This window comes from Chrysemys picta, chromosome 1, assembly GCF_011386835.1.
Source record: "Chrysemys picta bellii isolate R12L10 chromosome 1, ASM1138683v2, whole genome shotgun sequence".
In the NCBI taxonomy this organism is placed as follows: Eukaryota; Metazoa; Chordata; order Testudines; family Emydidae; genus Chrysemys; species Chrysemys picta.
In genome coordinates this window covers 82,060,603-82,082,425 of record NC_088791.1, presented here as the reverse complement: position 1 = coordinate 82,082,425, position 21,823 = coordinate 82,060,603, and the positions used below count along the sequence as shown (strand labels likewise).

The 21,823-nt window shown below is 44.6% G+C and overlaps 1 pseudogene; it reads left to right on the top strand.

The window, feature by feature from the left end:
* LOC101935146 (pinopsin-like) overlaps positions 1 to 21,569 on the top strand; it is a 38,184-nt pseudogene extending 16,615 nt beyond the window's left edge.
* The last annotated feature ends 254 nt before the right edge of the window (positions 21,570 to 21,823 follow it).

Below are 21,823 nucleotides of genomic sequence, written 5' to 3'. Positions count from 1 at the left end.
AAGTCCCACTTAAGGCGCCAGTTCTGTAACTGATATGGTACGTCTACATTACCCGCCGGATCGGCAGGTAGTGATCGATCTATTGGGGATCGATTTATCGCATCTAGTGTAGACATGATAAATCGATCTCCGAGTGCTCTGCCGTCGACTCTGGAACTCCACCGCAGCGAGAGGTGGAAGCGGAGTCGACGGGGGAGTGGCAGCCGTTGATCCCACACCGCGAGGACGCGAAGTAAGTGATTCTAAGTCGATCTAAGATACGTCAACTTCAGCTATGCTATTCTTGTAGCTGAAGTTGCGTATCTTAGATCGATTCCCCCCTCCCCCCCCGCAGTGTAGACCAGGCCATAGTGTGTAGGTGTAGGGTGACCAGACAGCAAGTGTGAAAAATCGGGATGGGATGGGGGGGGGTAATAGCAGCCTATGTAAGAAAAAGACCCCAAAATTGGGACTGTCCCTATGAAATTGGGGCATCTGGTCACCCTATGTAGGTGAGTGCTTGTGCCTTTGTAGAGCCCTATTGTTGACTCAGTGGTCCACTTGTACTGTAAATTACTACTCAGTGTGAGTAAAGGTGGCAGGATTTGGTCCAAAACGTTTTAAAGTTTTAGCTCTATATGCAATTTTGCATCCCACCTATTTCTGTCTTCTGGTTGATAGAAGTAGTTACTTTAGCAGTTTATTTTAAATATTACCATTGCTTAGTTTGGCTCAATCAAATCAGACAATTCTTTTTTATCACTGTTTGTCACACTACAACTTAAAAACAATCCAGAATGAATGATCTAGTAGAGACTTAAATCAAGAGCTATTATAGATATTCATCCTTGTTCTGCCTGAAGCTCTGAATTATTTTAAAATGCTCTCTTAGGATACCGAGAATAAAATAATTTATCACCATTCCCATTACCCTTAAAAAGAATAACAATAAATACCATAGCTTCAAAAATGTCCATGTAGGAGCTATTCATATATCAGCTACTTGAGAAGAAAGATATACTGCATAAGAAGGGTGATGACAGCTGTCGGAGAATGCATACAGCAGCCCTCCAGGGAGAGAGAGAGAAAAAATCCTGCCCCTCAGATGTGGGAGGCAGAGAGAAACATAAATACTTCCTGTCAAAGATGGTAATCTAAATCACTCTTGGTAAAAAAAAAAAAACCAAAAAAACTGCTTTATAATAAGTACAGTTGTGGAAATGCATCTAAGTGCCATTGACCCAAGACATTTTTGAAAAATTAAGGTGAAAGCCAGGCTTCAGTCAGTGGGAATTTTGCCAATGATTTCAGTGGGGCCAGAATTTCATCCTAAAAATTAAAACCTTCCCTTTTTCCCCCCATCTCATTCTTTGCCTATGTAGCCACAGTGCCTCCTGCTGGTTGTCCTGGGAATTAGCTCGATTCCAGCTCGGAGTGCCCTCTGCTGGCTGGTGGCTCACCTGTCATTTTACCTCGGGGTTCTGCCCCAGCAGTACCCTGCCACGCTTTGGGTCTCCCCTCCCAGGGGAACCCCCAACCCTCTCACCCACCTTGTCTCAAAAAGAAGAACAGGAGTACTTGTGGCACCTTAGAGACTAACAAATTTATTAGAGCATAAGCTTTCGTGGACTACAGCCCACTTCTTCGGATGCTATCTGTTCTTCTTTTTGCGGATACAGACTAACACAGCTGCTACTCTGACACCTTGTCTCAGTGGCTACTGCCAGTCATTATCTAGCCCCTGCTCACTGGGGCAAACTGCAGTCTCTCATGGCCACTCATCATTGGCAAGGGGGTTTGGACCAGCTGCCTCTGCCTAACCCCAGACTGCACCTCTGCAGCCCCAGTACCTTCTTTAGGCCTTGCACAAGGCCTGCAGCCTGGGAGTTGTCAGGCTGGAGCTCCCCAGCTCCCCCCACGTTTCCCCAGCACTGCTCTACCTCTGCTACCCTGCTCCCTGGCAACTAGGTCCTTCTCTCTCCCCACTACTAGAGAGACTGCCCCAGCTCCTGGCTTACAGCCCTTTTATAGGGTCAGTTGTATCCTAATTGGGCATGGCCCCAGCTGAGGCTGCCTTCCCAATCAGCCTACCCTATTGGCTCCCCAGGGCAGCCCTTTCCCAGGGCTGTTTTAATCCCTTCAGAGCCGGATCGGGGTGACCGCCCCGCTACAGCCCGTTAAGATTCTCTAGCTTCTTTATTCTGATAATTTTGCTTTGTAAGCGGCTAGAGAGTGAACGTTACAACACAAATCGGGTACATTAACCAAAGAGCAAAATTATCACAATTGGTCCTAATCTGGGTCATGCGGTTACCACATGTAGATGGACATTTTGTGAGGGCAAAGCAGGTAGTTAGAAACCCAGCTTCCTGTTTGGTGTGCACTTTTGGAGAGTATTTGCGTATGAAAATTTAGTGTCCAGACTGAAGATATTTGAAAACCTGGCCTGAAGTATGTCTGTCTATCTATTGTAATATGGCTATCATTTTGAATAATCCATTGGTATTGAATGGTACATATATTAGCGGTGCAAACGGTGATTAGCCCTTTCCTGCAAGATGAAGAATACCTATTTCAAGATGCTGATCAATTTTCACTAACTTTAACGAGAGGGGCTTAGCATCAGTATCTTGAAATGCTGGGTCTTAAGGAATTTATATTATGGAGGAACTGGTTGTGGCTCCATAGTTAAGGTTAAATTGAGTCTTGCATGTAAAACAGCCATTTAACTTCTTTGATACATATATGAAGAATGTAATGTGTCTTTGCCAATCTTATACACCTTAATCTTTGAGTTGAAAATTAATTTTCTAAGAATTTACAAGTCATTCTGTTTGAGTTAACATTGATTTTACAATGGATCCTTTAAGAAGTATCGAATCCTAGGTAAGATCATTTTTTGTCCTGGGTGCAGTTAATAACAGAATAATAAAAACTCTTCAAACTTTCCATATATTTAAAACTTATAGAAATCTAGTGCATAGGCTACATTAAAAAAATAGTACAGTTCTTGTATCTCTTTGTCATGATTGAAGACCAACAAATAGAGCCAAGTCAATAACAACTCAGATCACTCTTAAGTGGGGCCATTGTGACATCAGAACTAACTCAACCAGTCATAAAATCTTCTTAGCTAATTTATGTGCTAAATTTTTATTAATTGAAATGAGTCAGCAATGTAGGTGGGCAGTATGCAAGTTGGAAGTGTTCACTGGTAGATTAGTTGACCCTCAGAAGTCACAGATTGGCCCCAACTATTACTGTTAAGAGTAGTGTGACTTCATGTAAACAAAACAAAGGCCAGATTCACCCATATACACTGGCTGTTTTGCACTGCTCCAGTGACACAAAGTAGCTGTAATCCTCATGTAACTGGCCAGTAGGCTCCAGATGCTTGTGCTGCTCCAGAATGTCAGTGCCTACAGGTGAATTTGTCCTTAAAAATTAAAATACCCACAAATAATTTAAGGCTGATACTCCATCTTCAATTTGTTATAAATATCACATGCTAGCATTCTCTTTGATATTTCTCATTTAATGTTCATGTATGAAACTTGTAATAGTTTAAAAAATTCCTACATTAAACTGAAATTAAAGTTGAGAGTACATATCAGTAATTCAAGGGTTAAAAATATCATAGAGATGTAGTAACTGTTCCCAAAATAAGCACTATAAACCCAAGAATTCAAAATTAAGGTTAAATTTCAGAGAAATCCAAATATGCTACAGTATGTAAATGCACAATTAAAGCACCAAAGCAAATCTACCTCTGACCTGTAGTAACACCGTGAGAGGGAAGGCATGAGAAATTAATCTCTTTAAAAATCAGATTTCTTCAACTGTGGCATTTTTTTGTTCATGGTCCCAATCATAACCGTACAGTTATTGCATGGCATTGCGACATGGTAGAGTTAAGTTCTTACTGAAGTAATCTTTTTGCAGTTAAGTCTCTTGTAAAGGGCCACCACTAACTTGAAATCTTTATGACTTTTTCAGAAGTGCCTAAATATCTTAAAAGCCTGGTTCCATTTTCAAAAGTGACTTAGGTGCTCAGAAGACCAAATCCCATTGATTTTCAAGGAATTGTAGGCCCATAAGGGCCACAATTTTAAAGGCATTTGGGTGCCTAAAGATATAGATTGCAAATCTCATTAGGCACCTATCTGTATCTAAATACTTTTAAAAATATGTGCCCAAGTGCCTAAGTCACTTTTGAAAATGGGACTTAGGAGCCTAAGACACTGAGGCCCTGTTAAAAGTGTTACCTCCAGTCAATTTTTAAAAACGTGAATTAAATGTCATTTCAGGCAGTACTCTTGGCTCCAAGTCCTTTTGTCAATTGTTGTGTCTTTTCATTTCCTGTTTTGACATATGTTTTTCTCTTCCCTTTTACTATGCGAAAGGCCCCACACAAGCAGTAGGAGAAAGAAATTAACTATGGCCACAGCCCTGTAATTAGATATGTGAATTGAGGGTTCTATGCTTGTACAGAGGCCTGTTGAAAACAGAGACTCCATCCGGGCCAGGGGTATATGCTAACACACACGCTCTCAGGGTTGCATATTTTTGCAGGTTGTGCCCCTGCCAGTCAGATGGGGTGCTGCAGGTGAGCCCTGCCTCCATTCATTTTCCTGCACCTGGAATATAAGCAAACCCAAGCAGGCCTTCAAGTATTAAAGAGCATTCTCTCCTTGGAGAGGTGTGTGCCTCATTTATTTAACAGAAAAGAACACCACAAAACGTAAGTGAGACCTTCAGTCAGAGCTGCTCCACTGGAAAACCCTCCGCCTCTGGGTTAATCTGTTTTATGTCTTGCCCCTTTGGCCATGGAACGCTCTACAGCTGAATTCCTTGGCTGGAGCTTAGGCCTCTGCTTAGTGTTCTGCTACTTGCAATTCTTCCCCCAACAGTGCATTGCTCTTCACTGAGTAAGTCCCTAGTAGCTCCCTGGCAGGTCCTACACCCAGTATGTTCTCCTAGACTGCTCCTGTCCCTTCGCTAGGAGCACTTTCTTTCTGGGATGGCTCCTGTCTTTGTGAACCCCTTTCTCCCTCAGAGTGTCTTCTGTAACTGAACTCAGGCAACCTTTTTATTAAGTCCAGGTCATGGGTGGCTGGTGAAGCTTCCCCTGGGGAAGGCTAGCCCCCTTCCATGCCTCTTTCGGCAAGGTCCTGCCTCTTCTGGCCAAGGCCATGCCCCCCCCCCCCCAATCGCTTAGCTGCATAAAACCCTTATTCAGTCCTTAGTGGCCCGATGAAGGCCCTAAAAACAGCTATTAACAGAGGCTCCAAGGGACAGAGCATGGGAACGTAAGCTAAGATCATACAGTATGTTTCTTATGCCCATCTCTGTCACTTATTTATCATGTGGCCTTGGGCAAGTCATGCAACTTTTCTGCCTGAGTTAATCCATCTAAAAATGGGATGAGGAAGATGAGAATTATTATCTATTTGGGTCTTGTGAATTCATAAGCTAATGTTTGCTCAGTGCTTCAGAAAATCCTATATGAATACTGGATAGTTTCATAACAGGAGTTAGTTGTACACTTTTATAGACAGGAGAATGCCAAATATTTAAAAACCAATTAGTGCATCCTAATTATTAGGCATTTTTAACTATCTATTGTCCTGTCTCAATGTTAATAGCTTCCAAAATTCGACAATAAAAGAGTCTTGCATTGAAATCATCTAGTTAACAAAAACAAATAATGTAAGTGCAAATTGAGGAACAAACTACAATGTCCAGATGTGGTTTACTGGAGTGTTGAAATAAACAGATCTTGACAGATGTGTGTGCATTGCTTCAAAATAGAATTCCTCAGCTTTTTGTCTGCTTTTTCACATTAAGCTACATCAGCTAATCAGCCAGGATGTAACACATGGTCTGGTTTCAATTTTGTGAATAGTGGCTGTGATGGGGCGTTCACTCCACATTAGCATAGAAAGGGTTAATGAGGCTGAGATGGGACCAGTTAATGAATAGGTCACACCTGAGGGGAATTAGGTGGCATAAGTAACCCCTGACTGATGATGGAGCCCAGCTGAGAAAGAACAGGAGGGGCTAGTATAAAGCCAGGAAGATGACAGAAGGAAAGGGCTGTGTGAGGAAGTCTGCAGTCACTCTCTGGGCATTAGAGAGGGAAAGGAGGAAACCCAGGGGTAGAGTAGAAACTCTGGGGATCCAGACCCTGAAGGTAGGGCTTACCCAGAAGGGTGGTCGAGTGAAAGCCTGAGAGAGGCAGAATTGGAAAAGGCTCGTCAGCAAGTTTTAAGATGGTGCAGACCTTGGCCACTGATTAGAGGATCCCTGAGATGGAAGTTAGAGCAAAGAGCAGGCCTGGTTTCCCCTACCAGTCACTGGGGAAGTGGTGCAGTCAGTGCAGTGGATTTGGAGACTGCCTGGGGTGGTTTGTCCTATCGGACTTTGATACCTCCAGAAGGGGAAAACACATAGTGACCTGGCCAGAGGGTTAAGCCATGAAGAAGGAGTAACTAAGTCATGAAGAAAGAGCACTGTGTGTCTAGGAGAACAAGAGGGGATATGGTGTGAACAACTAATGGAAGGGGGCATCTGACCAGAGTGGAGCTAATGTCACCAGGAGGCAGCCAGCAGTGAGTGGTCCCCATGACAGGGCTTACCCAGGTTTTTTTTTAACATTGTGGAGGACAATAATTGAATGGACAAATTGACAGTGAACAGCAAGCTGAATGGCTAGTGTTGTCATGGTGTTCATTGTCATACATGTGCTGAAATGGTAATTATGGCTGTGGTAGTCAGGAATAGGTCTAACAGGAAAGATTGAGAAACTTGCCATGGACTAGCTAATAGTCCAGTAGCGAGGACACTCACATGGGAGATCTGGGTTCAAGACAAGTCCTTGCTCTGCATCAGGAAATGTGCGGAGAATGGGAGGGCTCCGCTCCAGCTGGGCATGGGCGGGGAGCGTTGGGGTTGGGCCGCCACTGCCTCGTCAGCTGGACTCTCTCACAGACAGCTGCCGCGCTGCACGGAGGCAGCGACCCTGAGTGGCCACCCTCAGCTAGTGTGACAAGTAACTCCATCCCACCCCTTCCACTCCCTGCCTGGGCCCGGCTGCTGGGGAAAGCAGCCAAACCAGCCAGAAACCTGCCAAAGGGAGCGGCAGTGGGAGAAGGACAGAACCCTTCCCCACCCCACCCTAGGTAACTCTGGCAGGGAAAATGTGGTGGCCCTGGGCTGGGCGCAGAGTGGGGATTGTGGGGGAAGGCACCGGGTGCAGGGACGCTCTGCTCAGCTGAAGGTAGGGGCATTGCCCATGCCCCTCCCCCACCCCCTCCTGAAGCATCCACGAGGCTGTGGGAGCTCCGGGAGGACACTGGTGCTCTGAATCTCCCTGGGCCAGGATTGGGCCCAGCCCAGAGGCATATGCTCCCCTGCTTCTGTGGCCCCAGTCCCCCGGGAACCAGTGGGATTGGCTGCCCTGGCCAGGGAGGTGGAGTGGAAGGTAGAGGCCACGTGTAGGGCGGTCACGTGTCCCCCTTTACATTGTGCTCCCTCACTATCAGCAAGGAGTCGTCTCTGGCTGCAGGGTCCTGCAGAGGAATTGTTGACTCTCCAGGCTGTTGGGATCTTGAACCTGGATGACGCTGCAGCCGACCAACTGACCGCAGCATCTGATGGGGACGCTGAGCTGCTGCAGTCGAGGAGATACCAGAGATGGGCTTTATGGTAGGAAGTGACCCTGGGAATGTGTTAGGAGCCGATGCTGGAACCCTTAATAGGGAGTCTACTGGTTTTCAGGGCCCTACACTTGCCACTAGGCATGGCTACCGGGGACTCCTGATATAGACTGAGTGTTTGCTTTGCTGTGCCCAGGAGCTACAAACTGATTTTTTGCTCTCCCCACCCCAGGGGCTAAAGATTGGTTGTTTGCTCTGCCCTGCCCAGAGGGTCAGAGCTCCAACTGCTTTTGGTTGCCTCAGCCAGGAAGTGCAGGAGTGACGGACAGCTTGTTTGCTCTGCCCCACCAGCGGTCCTGAGCCCCTTGATCATGATTGTTTCATATAACAGGGAATCCCAAGAACTGGGTGACAGGATGTGTGAACCCCCCATTGGGCAAATGGGGGCAACCACCCGCTCGACATGCTGAGCCCCTATGATACTCTGCTTCCCAAGCCTTGAGTGCAGCCCATCTTACTAATATTGTCTGTCACCACTGTCACAGTTCAGTTCAGGCTTTGTAGACTTCTAACATAACGCCAATAGATGACACCACCTGCAACTGGACAACACCTGATGCTGAATGGTAGGTAAGTAACTTTGCAAACTGCAGGAAGTGCCAATGCCTTCTGACAGATGAGCACTTGAGGAGGATAGTGAGACCTTCGATGAAGGAAATGCCATTGAAAAGTGAAAGAGTTACATCATGATTTAGCCAACAGCAGCCACAAATCAGAGGAAAGGCAACAGGAAACTACCCTCTGTACTTTCTCCCAGAAAGACTATTATGGCAGAACAAAGGCAAATCAATCCATGTGTGGTGCTGGATGGTGAGACCCTCCAGGTGAGAAGGCACAACAAATTCTATTGGGGAGGAGGCTCCAGCCATTAAGAGTACAGACTATGGTTATGATGGTGCTGTACCAAATTCTTCAGGAAGTATAGTGCCTGATGCTTGCACCAAGGAAAAGAATGACCCAAACCTTCAGAAATGAATCACCGGAATAGAAACATGGAAGTGAGGAGTACGTATGAAGAGAAGCCTACCATTGTGATCAAAGAATTGTAAAGATGTAAGAGATAAATATGTGGAATATCAGAGCTGTATTGGAATGGTATGGGCATTTGAGGATAATGGATGGGTACACAGCATACTATTCAGAATCCAAGAAAAGGAGAGAAAATGGGGTCACATTTATCTTATCCAAGGAGACATCAAAAATGTGTGGTTGGATATAATCCAGACAATGACAGAATCGTTACGATTTGCCTTCAAGTGAAGCCAGTCAATACATCAATCATACAGTTTGTGCCTCTATAACAGAAGCTGATGACCACACAATTGAAGAGTTTTATGAACAATTTGACGAGACACTCATTAAAACACCAAGTAAAGCTAAAACCTTGTTTTTGGGGCCTTGAATGCAGAAGTTGGAGCTGTAAGATCTCATAAAGAAGTAATGGGAAACAATGGTCTGAGTTCACAAAATGAGAGAGGAGTGTGCTTAGTTGAATTCTGCTGCTCTAATCATCTGGTCATTACAAACACCGTCTTCACCCCCCATCCTGGTCATTTATGCAGGTGGAGGTCACCTTATGTTATGACAAAGAACCAAATTGACTGTGTAATGATACAGCAAAGCTGTAGATCGAGTGTCCAATGGACAAAGACTTTCCCAAATGCAGACTGTAGGTCAGACTATCAGGTGTTACCCTCAAACATAAAATTAAAATTTTAAAAGATACAATATTCAACAGGTCCATTGTGTTTGACTTGTCCAGAATCAACAAAAATTACATAACTGCTGTCCAGGTTAAGTTTGAGACTTGGCTTAGGTGAGAGAAGAGAACAAGTCAAATGAACTTTGGAGTAAAATGAAAACTACTATGTTCGAAACTGCCAAAGCACACATTTTGAAAAGTCAATCTTAGATTGCACCATGGTTAACTGAGAAGGTGTTTGAGCTGGTGGAAAAATGACTCAGAGTGAAAGAGGATGGTTTGGAGATAGAAAAGACTATAATGGACTGAGCAGACAAATTCAAAGCCAGAGTAGATGAGAAGAATGACTATATAATGGCAAAATGTATGCAACCTGAGAATTATAAAGAGTAATAATACAGAAGGTATGTTTACAGTGGCCGGACGTCTTACCAAAAGGTTTTCTCCATGATGAAACACAATAAAAGATAAATGATGGGAGAGTCCTCACTGAAGGTGATCATATTAAATGCAGCTGGAGAGATTACTGTGCCAATCTGAATGTCTCACCACAGCCACTCATAATACAAGACAACAGAAAAGAGAGTATGAAGCTGGAGCCATCAATTCTGTGAGAGGAAGCTGTGCCTGCTGTTATGAAGATGAAACCTGGGGAAGCACTGGGGTAGATAATCTGGCTCCAAACTGTTTAAATTGATTAATGCATGCAGTACTGATTTTATGTGGAAAATTTGTAATGATGTATGGACGACTAGGAATTGGCTGGAGGATTGGACAATGGGAATTTTTCTGCCCTTTCCAAAGGAGGGGGAGACAATGAATTATAGTAACTATCATACTATCTCCCTGATACTGCATACGAGCAAAGTTCTGTTCTACGTAATCCAGAATCACATGAAATGAAGGCTGGAAGCAGAGCTACCATGACAACAAGCTGGTTTCAGAGAGTGGTGAAGCACACATGCAAATCATGAATATCTATCACATCTTTGAAAAATGTAGACAGTACAATCACCCATTGATCATGTGCTTCATTAACTACTCAAAAACATTTGATACCATCCAACATGACCATCTTTGGAGGAACTGCAATAGGTGACTGTGAGGGGTTTTACACTTGGCAGTGTGTGGGACAAGGGTATATTTTGTCTCTTTAACACATACAGAGAATTTATTATGAGATAAGCCTTGGAAGGTTTTGACAAATTGGAAGGAGCTTGGATTGGCATTAGTGGACGCCTCTTAACCAACCTCAGATATGCTGGTAAGATGACACTCTTTGCTACAACCACCAAGGCAACGTAATGTGTGTTGAAGTCGGAAAAACAATTACTGTGGAATATGGACTATTCCTGAATGTGACAAAAACAAAATGCATGTACATTGACACGACTAACTAAAACGGGAGACAAGTGGACATCACGATTAATGGGCAAGCCGTAGCGATAGAAGATTAATTTAATTACCTGGAATCATATATATCCAACCAAGGAGATTCCAAAGAAATCTGAAGACAACTAGGGATGACTTGCTCAGCTATGGCCTCCCTTAAAGTGTGGAAACAATGTGGTATCTCAAAATGTACAAAGGCGCAATTGGTGAAAAGCCTTTTTTCCCCCCTCCCTCCATAACGATTTATGGATGTGAATCATGGGAAGTTTTGCTGCTGAGAAGAAGAAAATCAAAGCTTTTGAAATGTGGTGCTTGTGAAGACTCTTGCATATCTCCTGGACAGAAAAAAAAGATGAATGTCAGTTAGGAATATTATTGACAAAAAGAAGGCCCTGATGTCAGAAATCCACAGATGCAAGCTTATGTTCTCTGGTTGCATCAGGCACTGAGATGGAAATAGCCTTGGGAAAGTTATTATGGAAGGAATGGTGAAGGGGACAACCAGAAAGGAGATGGATGGATGATGTGTGGCAGATCACTAGAAGGTCAACTGCTGAGTGCTCGAAATTAGCAATGGATTGTAAAGGCTTCCAAAAATTCTGCTATGATGTCATTGATATTCAGACATGAATAAACTAATTTATTTTTTTATCACCACTGTTGAGAGATACAGTACAACAAAGGGGTCCTAAACTTGAATGGGTTACAGGCACCATTGTAGTACTCTTAATGATATAATAAATTATCCATTTTTGAACTGGATCCAATTATTTCATAGTCTCTCTACTGTGCATATAATAAAGAAAACACTTGCAATCATAAATCAGCATCAAAAGTCGGGAAGAGAGAATTCTTGTACCAACTTTTGAAGGCGCCAAGTCTGGTAACAGCATGGAAACTTTTAAGATAGACCTTTTGTTTTAGAAATTGTAATTAGGCTGTGATGGTCACACACGTAGTAGAAATGACGTAATAGTTACACCATTAAGGATGGCAGTAAGAAAGAACTGGCCCTCTTATTGACTCCAAGAAGTAGAGCTCTTATCTAATTCCCTGCAAAGTGAGGCAGAAAAGAATAGCATTAGAAGAAGAGTGGCAGGCATGGTGAATTTTGAGGTCCTTTTCTGAAGTGCTGCTCAAAGGACATCTATATCTGATGTATCCTTTGTTCTCTTCTCGTAATGCTCTTTTCTCTGATGCCACTGCATGCATTTATTTATTTAGATAACTTATAGTGCATCCATTTCTGAAGCATCTGGATGCATAAAAGATAAATACGAGCAGCGCTCTATAAATCAGAACAACCACAGGAGGCAGAGGCCAAAACAGCATTGACAGTATTGTCACAGGACATGTGGATTGATAGAATCACAGAAGTATACAACTGGAAGGTCATCTAGTCTACTCTCCTGCGCTCAAAGCAGGTCTACGTAATAATTAGACCATTCTGACAGGTGTTTGTCTAACTTGTTCTTAAAACCCTCCAATGACCGAGATTCCACAACTTCCCTAGGCCATTTGATCCAGTGCTCAGCCATCCTCACAGTTAGAAAGTTTTTCCTAATGTCCAACCTAAACCTCCCTTGCTGCAATTTAAGCCCATTGCTTCTTGTCCAGTCCTCAGAGGTTAAGGAGAACAATTTTTCACCCTCCTCCTTGTAACAACCTTTATTATGTACTCAAACTTTTATCATGTCTCCCTTCAATCTTCTCTTCTCCAGACTAAACAAACCCAATTTTTTCAAAAAACAACAAGGAGTCTGGTGGCTACCCCCGATACTTGACACCAATTTTTTCAGGATCCCTATGACTTTTTGCTTCCTAGAACCCTGGCATAGAGATGACCATTCTGCTGTCTATTCCCCCATTTATGTTTTCTGCCCAAAGATAATTGCTGTTGGAAAGTTTCAGAAAAAAATGGTTCAGCCACTAAGAGAAGAGTGGGGTGGAAAATACACTTTTCCCATTCTAAAAAGTTGTTTGCATAATTTTTCTAACAACAACAAAAAAGGTTGAAAGTTTCAATTTAGTATGTAAATAATCCTCCGTGATGAGCAAGGTACAGCCTTTTTGGGGTGGAAATTGGTTTTTATATTACCAAGTTATGAGCATTTGGAAATCATGTCATTAGCAGGCAAAGTAGATTTTTTTTTTTTTGTCAAGCTTCTTGAGCGTGCCTGTAAGGATGCACTGTGCATGCCTGTATACATGCAGAATGTGTACTAAACTCACTGGTCCCTGGAATGACTCCAAATCAGGCTCGACCAGTTTTTTTAAATGTTTAAGAAATTTCGGGAGCTGGTGAAAGCTCCTACTCAGCCCTCATTTGTAACCTACTCTAAAAGCAGCTGGGGTCCAAGGGCCTGGGATAAGGTTGCTGGTGTTGGAGTGATGTTTAGCCAATCAGTTCTAGGTTATGGAACTTGCATGCTGTCTCCATAATTATTCTCTAAACAGCAGAACTTCAAAGCAGTGGAGTCTGAAGCGCTCTCTTTGCAAATTTTACCCTCAACAAACCGCGGAATTAAATGCAAAAATTGACAAAAGGGAAAAGGCAGGAAACGCCAGAGTTCAGCTTCACTCTTCTGTTTTGTTTGTTTTATCATATAGACTAATTTACATGAGCACATACAACTCCTCAAACAGAATATACCAGATATAGTACACACATACACAGAGGCACGTATTTGATATTTATCACACACACATTGGTAGTTGTTTAAAAGTATATGTGGTGAAGTGGGAAGGTACTCACACAGCCGCCTAAGGAGAACAAATTTGCCATGCAAGAAAAGGCAAAATCTTGTGTCCTCTTAACTTGCTGCAAAGAGATCTATAAAAGGCAGGAAAAGGCTGAGAAAATCTTGAATATAGCCAAGATTTACTCTGTGAAGAAGCTGTGACAACTAAAAGTTAATCTGCTATTTTATAAGAAACCAGGATAAAGAATACTGAGTAACAGGAAATGTAACACCAGATAGGATCAATGGTGTCTTGTGTCAGACAGAGGCCAGTACTAGATGCTTCAGAGGAAGGTGATCTCAAACTGAGGCTGCAAGTGTGATTTGTAGAGATTCAGCTGTGATTTTGGGATTTGTCCCCCCAATAATGAAGCAGATTTAATATTCCTAATCACCATATTTCTCTGTCAGTTTATTGATGGTACATTTCTCTTTGTCCGACTGCCAACCATGCAGTCTAGACCCACCTTTTCCAGTGGACTGTTAAGACTTCCCAAAAGCGTGTGGCACAAGTGTGGCGTGCAGATACTGGGAGGGCAGCAGAACAAAAATGAATCCAAAAGGAGAGGAGAAGGATGCCAAGAGGGGAGACTCCTATGAGAGGGACAAGCAGTGATTTTGCCCAGGCATGGGGAGGAAGTTATCCTACATTCATAGGGAGAGCAGACACCAGGTGAGAGTGGAAGAGGAACAGCAGGAGAGGAAAATGTAGGTGGTTAACACTCCAAGCCAGAGGGAACAAATTTGTTCACTCCTTTCCAGTACATGTTCTTACAGGGAAGTGGCCTGATACAGTCCTGAAAAGTTGCCCGATGGTTGCAACTGCATACAATATTTTGCTTTGCAACTTGTCCTAAATTGTTGCCTTGTGTTGTATGGGACAAAAAACAGCTGCTGCCTTTCATCCTAGCAATGGCTACTTTCCACTGGTATGAGAAATGATTCCTGTATATACAGCCTGTAAGTTCCTTTTGGATACTGAAAGGTGCTATATAAATGGCCAATAGCATTATTACTACAATAGTCTTTTTAACCCTTAATACTGTGGTTAGTTCCCAGATAGAAGAAACCTGGGAATCAGTTGTTTTAAGGGATTTGTAGTTGGGTTCACTGGGGTTCCTGAACCCTGGGAATCGGGAGGGTTTTCCACAACATGGAAGTGGAATAAGTCAGGACTCTATACAAAGAATCCCACTGCCATAAATCCTCCCTACTCCCAAGTAACCCACCTACTCAAGGCTGGTTCTCAGTCTGAAGCTGGTTTGGACAGGAGTGTATGTCTGTGGATCAGGGAAGGAAACCAGGGGGAGGCAAGGCTGGTAGCAATAGGGAGGGACAGGGATGGCACACAACACATCTCATAGATAGAAAGGATGGCACAGTGGCTAGGGTCCTAGTCTGGAACTTGGGAGACCCATATTTAGTTCCTGTTCTGCCATGGACTTCCTATGTGATGTTGGGCAAGTCACTTAGTCTCTGTGTGCCTCAGTTTCTTATCTGTAAAATGGGGATAATAGTATTTCCTGACAGCATGGGGGATGTGAGGATGAACACATTAAAGATTGGGAGGTCCTGAGATACTATGGTGATGGGGTGATAGGCAATGCAGGGAGGAACCAACAGTGATGAGGGAGTTGAGCTGAAACACTTTAAAGAGCGTATTGTGAGAGAGGCTGGAAAAGGATTGGGACTGATATATTGCAAATGGCAGCTGGGAGGCGGCTAAAGCAACTGTTAGAAGAGGGAGAGGGAGGATGGGGGAGCAGATGTAGTAATCATCAGTATTTTAAGGATAAATATTTGCCATAAATCTATCCCTCTAACCGCTTAGTTTCCCCTCACCCTCTTCTCTGAATTCCCTCATTTCTCAATAGCTCTTTGGTAGTGAGGCACCCAGACATGCAGTTACAGTCTTACTAGTGCTCCATAAAGAAAGAGTATTGCCATGATTCACCATGACGTGATGCCTCTGTGTATATAGCTCCGATGTGCATGTTTTTAACACTGTTCCATATAGGGCACCGCACTAGACATCTCATTCCAACTTGATCTATTGTTTTTTATCGCCCTCTGTATATAGTACGATAGCCAGTTTTCCATTCATGTGAGGTACTCTGAGCCAAAGTAATGTGAAATTGTTTTACAAGACTTTGCAATGTACTGTATCAAATGCTGATATCCAGATAAATTATTAGCCAAACCACGGTGTCCGTACTGCCACTGAAGTCAAAGGGAGCTTGCCTAATGACAGAGTAAGAATGTCAAGATTTGTCCCATTATTATTATACAGTACATGATGCTGCATAATAGCAAGAATGTACCAGACAAACAACAAGTTCATTGCCCCAAAAGATTTATAGTCTAGGTGCTAAAAGATGATTTTGACTACATGCCTACATAAGGGAGTTGGCAAAAGTTTGTTAAGGACTGGCATGATTTCTGCTGAGCCATTAAGCTCAGTGAAGTAGTTGGTGACTGTGACCATAGGTGTCCCTGAAATAATTGTGTATGTTGATCTGCAACTAAAATATGATTTATATATTCCATGTCTGGCTATGGAATTTGTGATTCCAAGAGTTGTCTGGTTTTTGATAACCTCCCCCACAGAGTTGACACAGTTGAATCTGTCCTTAAATGTTGTTATAATACCCAGAGCCATCTACTTAGAGGGCCCATAAGAACTCCTGGGAGGTGAACAGAGTGGATTAGAAGAACGGGAGTACTTGTGGCACCTTAGAGAATAACAAATTTATTTGAGCATAAGCTTTCGTGGGCTACAGCCCATTTCATCGGATGCATAGAATGGAACACACAGAAGATATTTATACATACAGAGAACATGAAAAGGTGGAAGTAGCCAGGCCAATTGTAAGAGGCCAATCAATTGAGATGCGCTATCATCAGCAGGAGAAAAAAAACTTTTGAAGTGATTATCGAGATGCACTTACTATTGATGAACCTAGCACACAAACACACATGTACACAGAGCCCTGCTGGATGGATTAAGGATTGAAAGAGACAGAGAAGAAGGGACATACTCTCTGTGCGGTAACTGAAGGAAGATGATATGGCTAGTAGGCTTATAGCAAAGCTCAGTCCTATCCATGAGAAATTGGCAGTCAAGTTTGGGGTTTTTTTGTAAATCACCTTTTTACTTTATGCTTTTACTCTACTAAATAAATCCCAAAAAGCTATTGAAGTATCTCAGAAACCCACACCGGTCATCTGTCTCCGAATAGAGACTCAAGCAGGTACCCAAAGCCAGAGGGGCCTCCAAATTACAAGGGTCTATGAACCTAATCCCCTACCTTGGTTCAGTCTAATAACACAGATTAAGGCATCCATCGTAGGGCATGGTAAGTGGCAAGTGCTGGAATCAGGCACTCATTAACAGACAACCTTGAGAGCGGTGTGATAGAGGGATACAATAAGAATGTGGTGGGAAAGATGGAAGCTAGGACACATATTTACCAGAGGAGGGGACACTGATGAATCTGCTGTTTTTCTCTCTCCTGCTCCATAAGGTCAGAGGTGAAAAGAGGAAAGTTTTCAAGGCAGTTTGGGAGGCATTTAATGAGGAGTGGGGTGACAGAGGCTGGATGTCTGGATTACTCTGGGATGAGCCTGTGTGTTATAGGAGTTGAGAGTGCTCTTTGAGACCCACCAAGTCAAAAAACCTTAGGCTGTGGCACTCCAGGATCTAAGGAGACAATGATTACACAACCGTTCCACACCACGATAGGCCATGTGATTGTGTAGCTGAGCATTGATTGGCTGGCATGGCTGCTAAGGTGACAACTATTGTTCCAAGCACTAAGTCCTTCAGGTATTTACAGCCAATGGCAGAGATCAGAGGTTCTGGCCAGTGCTCATATTGAAATTCATAGGCCCATCCTTGCTATGAGGATTCATAGACCAAAATCTGAAGTGGTTGGGGTTCAGGCCTAGTACCCCTAACCAAATCGGGAGCTCCATACTTCCCAAACCCTTCACCATTCAGGTTTGGCAGGTCCACCCTGCTGTAAATGGAGATGAAGAGGTGAACGGTTCAAGTTTGATCTGATTTGCAACAACCTAGCACATGGGGTTACACCACCACTCAGATTTGGCCTGGCTGCCCCTCCACAGACAAAGGGGTGGCCAGGCCAAACCTGAATGGTGCTGTGTGCCTGTGTATTAGGGTCACAATGCCATTCAGTTTGGGGGCCCTCTCAAATGGGGGTGTAGCGGAGTGGTCACCCGCTCCAGCCCTGGGAGAGGGCAGAGGCTGTGAAGGGAAGCCTGGGCTGATTGGGGAAGGCAGTAACAGCTGGGGCCACGCCCCAATCAGGCCCAGCTGGTCCCTATAAGAGACTGCGAGCCAATAGCCCAAACAGTCTCTCTCTGCTTGTAGAGAGAGAAGGGTCTGGCTGCTAGGGAGCTGATCAGGGTACTGGGAGCAGGGCAGAGCAGAGCAGGGCTGGGCTGGGCTGGGGGAAGGCTAGAGGAGCTGAGGAGCTCCAGCCTGGAAAATCCCCAGGCTGTGGGCCTAGCTGAGGGCCTAAGACAAGTATCGGGGTTGCAAAAGGGCAGCCCAGCAATAGGTAGAGGCAGCAGGTCCAGGCCCAACCTTGCCTATGATGAGTGGCTGACAGTGCAGTCTGCCCCAGGGTGCGGGGGTGAGGACTGGCAGTAGACCAGACTGAGGCAAGGTGGGGGTAGTGGGTGGGGGTTCCCTGGGGAAGGGAGACCCACAGAGATTGTTGGGGTATTGCCAGGGGGTAGTACCTCAGAGAGAATGGGCACTGGGGTCCAGGAGGGACACGGGGGCCAGCTGTGGTGGATCACTGGCCAGCAGAGGGTGCTCTGGGCTGGAAATTGAGCTAATTCCCTGACAGACCAGCAGGAGGCGCCGCAGGGGTGAGGCCTGCACGCTTACAGGGGGGTCTGGGGCAAACTGCCTCTTCCCCACTGGGCGACTGAATGAGGGAAATGTTTGGTTTCAATGGGGACAAGAGGACTTGGGGGTCAAAGTGGGAGAGTCCCACAAAACTGAGGACTGTTAGGAGACAAATCTGAGTGGCTGGAGCCTCTCTTGCAATGACTCAAGAAGCTCTAGCCTGATAGAGAATCTGAGCCTTCTGAATGGTTGCTTGCCCCGCTTGCTGGCTTCCTGTTGCAGAGCAACCAATCAGAGCAGCAGCAGGCAGAGCTATCTCTCCCCCCTTTCCCCCAGCAACCTAAAGCCATTCTCCCAGGAGGGAAGCGGGAGGACAGAGCTAAAAAGCTCAGGTGCTCAAGATGGCTCCACTCCCTCCTCTGCAGTGAGCAATGGGATACCTCCTGTCTGCTCCTCTCACCTTCCTCCCTGAATACACAGCCTAGGAAGGGCTAGGGGGTGTAGAATCCCTGGAGCTCCCCCAGCCTGGAAGGGGAGAGAGGACCCCACTGCAGCCCCCAGGAGCAGAGCCCCAGGGGAAGCAGAGATGAGGCTGGGGAGGGGGGGCACGGAGGGCAGCGCTGAATTCCTGGAATGTGTGAGGCACTGTACTAATAGGGGCACTGAACTGGTGAGAGGTCTGAACTGATGGGAGGGAATGGAGAGCTCGTTTGGGGACTGGGAGGACTGATTTGGAGGTTGGGGACAGAATTAGTTGCTGGGCAAGGGATGGGCAAATGTGGGTGTGAGGTCCTGGTCTGGAGGCCAAAATCACCATACCCAATACATTTGGGAGTAAGGGCAATGCAGACTGTCACATACAAGCCCTGGGGATAGGCAAGAGGAGTTCAAAAATCAAAAGACAGACCCAACAAAACATAATACAGACATTTTATTAAAAAGGCTCATGATTTTTTGGGGGGTGGGAGGTCTAACTCATGATTTTTAATCTTGTGAGGTTGGCGTTACTGTTCCCCTCAGTCAGTCAGAGTGTGTTGGGGGTGGAACTGGAGACAGGAGCCATTTGTGAGTTAGCACTTCTGGTGCTTAGTGGAGCAGGGGAAGTTCCTGGGATCTGATATCAATAAGGAGCCTTTCACCTGGGAGAGAGGCTTCGCTCTGGGCTTGAAAGCAGAGAGTCTCTGGGGATCCCCTCTGGAGAAGGTGTGGCATGAGTTAGGTCTGCATGAAGAGCTAGGAAGAAAGAGCCCAGGAAAAGCATCCTGAAAAAGAAGTCATTGGGGATTCCTGTTAATGAGCAGAGGTAGCCAGGGGTTGGGTCAGACAAGGCCTCAGTAAGACAAAGTGGCCCTGAGGAGAGAAACTTCAGTCACGTGGCTGTAGGAGGCCCTGGCTCAGAGTTCCAGCCTGCAGAGGAGAGTCTATGACCCAGAGGTATCATTTTGTTAATTGTCTTATGCTCTAATAACATTCTCTATTGAGGGTTAGTATAACTCCTTAACGCGAACTACACTGCATTCTCTCTTACCCAGGTCTGACCTTATTTCTGACAGACCGGGAGTAAAGTTCCTTATTTGTTTTTATGACCCCTGTGTCTGATTCCTGCATGGACCCCCTGAGTGCTAGATGCCTACCTGGGTCTAACAACTAGAGCGCTTACAGCATTTGTCTTCAGGTCACGGCGACTGACTGTCTCTAGCCCATATCTGTATACCACTCCACAGTCTCTTTCTTAGGCCTGGTAGGGACAAGAGAAGCTTACTTACTGGTGGAAGAACTGCATTTTCAAAATTGATATTATTCGTCTAAGGGATCATAGAAAGAGATTGTTGTCAAAGGGGCCACCTCTCCATTAGAGCAAAGTATGAGAATAATTCTTATGAGGCGAAGTGGAGACCTTCCCCCTTTCTTCCGGGGAGCTCAGAGAAGTGTGTGTGTGTGTGTATGTGTGAGGCAGGGGAGGGGGGCGTTGAACTATCACCTTTGCTATGAGCCAAGGGAGGAGTTGAAGGAAAGCATTATTCCCAATTAGTAAGTAGTGTGAGTGGGAAAGAAACTCCTCTTCCATTTTATGAAAAAATTCTGTTTTTGGCATTTATATTTGATTGTAATTTAACCAGGATGTGATATTTTTATTGGGTGAGGGGAAAGATTAATGCCAATATAACTAGTGAGAGGTCTGGGTTATGCAATAGTTCTTTGGTTTGGGTTAAGGAATGGGCAGTTTTTTGACTATTTGCTGTTTGGACTCTCTTCAGAAAAGAGGGGGACTCTCTTCAGAAAAGAGGGAGTTGCTTCCCCTCCTCTGTGGGTCTGGGTGATGGCCTTACCAAACAATCATGTACTGTGAAATCTTAATGATGGAGATCCACATGCTTTAGTCATGATTTGCTGTCAGGTAACACATTAAAAGATTTGGGAAGACTTTATTTTGTAGCTTTTTGTGATGAATGCTGCAATCCATAGTTAAAGGGGCCTATTTAAGATAGAAACCCATAATGACTTGGAAGGCAGCTCTCATGACAGAATATTACTCTGGTATCCTATGAATGTCATGTGTCAGGAAGATTAAAGAGCACACTCTTATGGAGCTCTTCATGGTAAGCTTTGATCATTTCCTAGCAGATATTGAACCTTTTGATTTTCTGTTAATGGGCACTGCCTGGAAGCAGAATCTGTCTTTCTCATGGCATTGTCTGCTATAAAGATAGTGGCTGGTGTTGAGAGTGGGCCACAACTCTAAAGGGTCCACTAGTGAAACACTACATAGCTGTGGCAAAGCACTTTCTCCACCCTAGCCTTCTGGTGTGAGGTAATTTCCCTCATGGACATGGGGGATGTCACCTTGATCTGGTGCGTGCCAGCCAATCACAGAACACCCCAAATGACATGTTTCACTCAGGAACTGGCTAATGTACATTTCTTTCCTATAAAACCATTAATATTTCTGAAGGTAAGACCTCTTGCAATCAAGTCACTAAATTATCATTTTTACTCTATGAATTCCTTTCAAGGCAAAAGGAATAGACGTTGTGGGTTTCCAATGTTTCTCATTTTGTTTGTGCTTTTGCGCTAAGGCTAAGGACTTTGCTCAGATAAGGTATGATGAATATCTGCTGAATTTTGGATACACGCATGGAGGAGCACACATGTTTTGACATCCTACCCAAGGAAACTCTTGGGTCAGTTCACTGCTTTTGGAGTATAGTTCCCCTCTGTTATTATCTAATGTGAGTTCCACAGTTCTAGTGACTTAGTTGAGATGTCCTGTTCAACAATGTACCTCATGTTTCTGGACAGATGCACTGGATGGCCACTCCTCTGTATTGGGCCAGGGCTGAAGCCTAGGGCAGAAGGAGGGACTGGGCTCCCCTACAGTTCAGCAGTGCCCTCTGCAGCTGGGGCAGAAGTT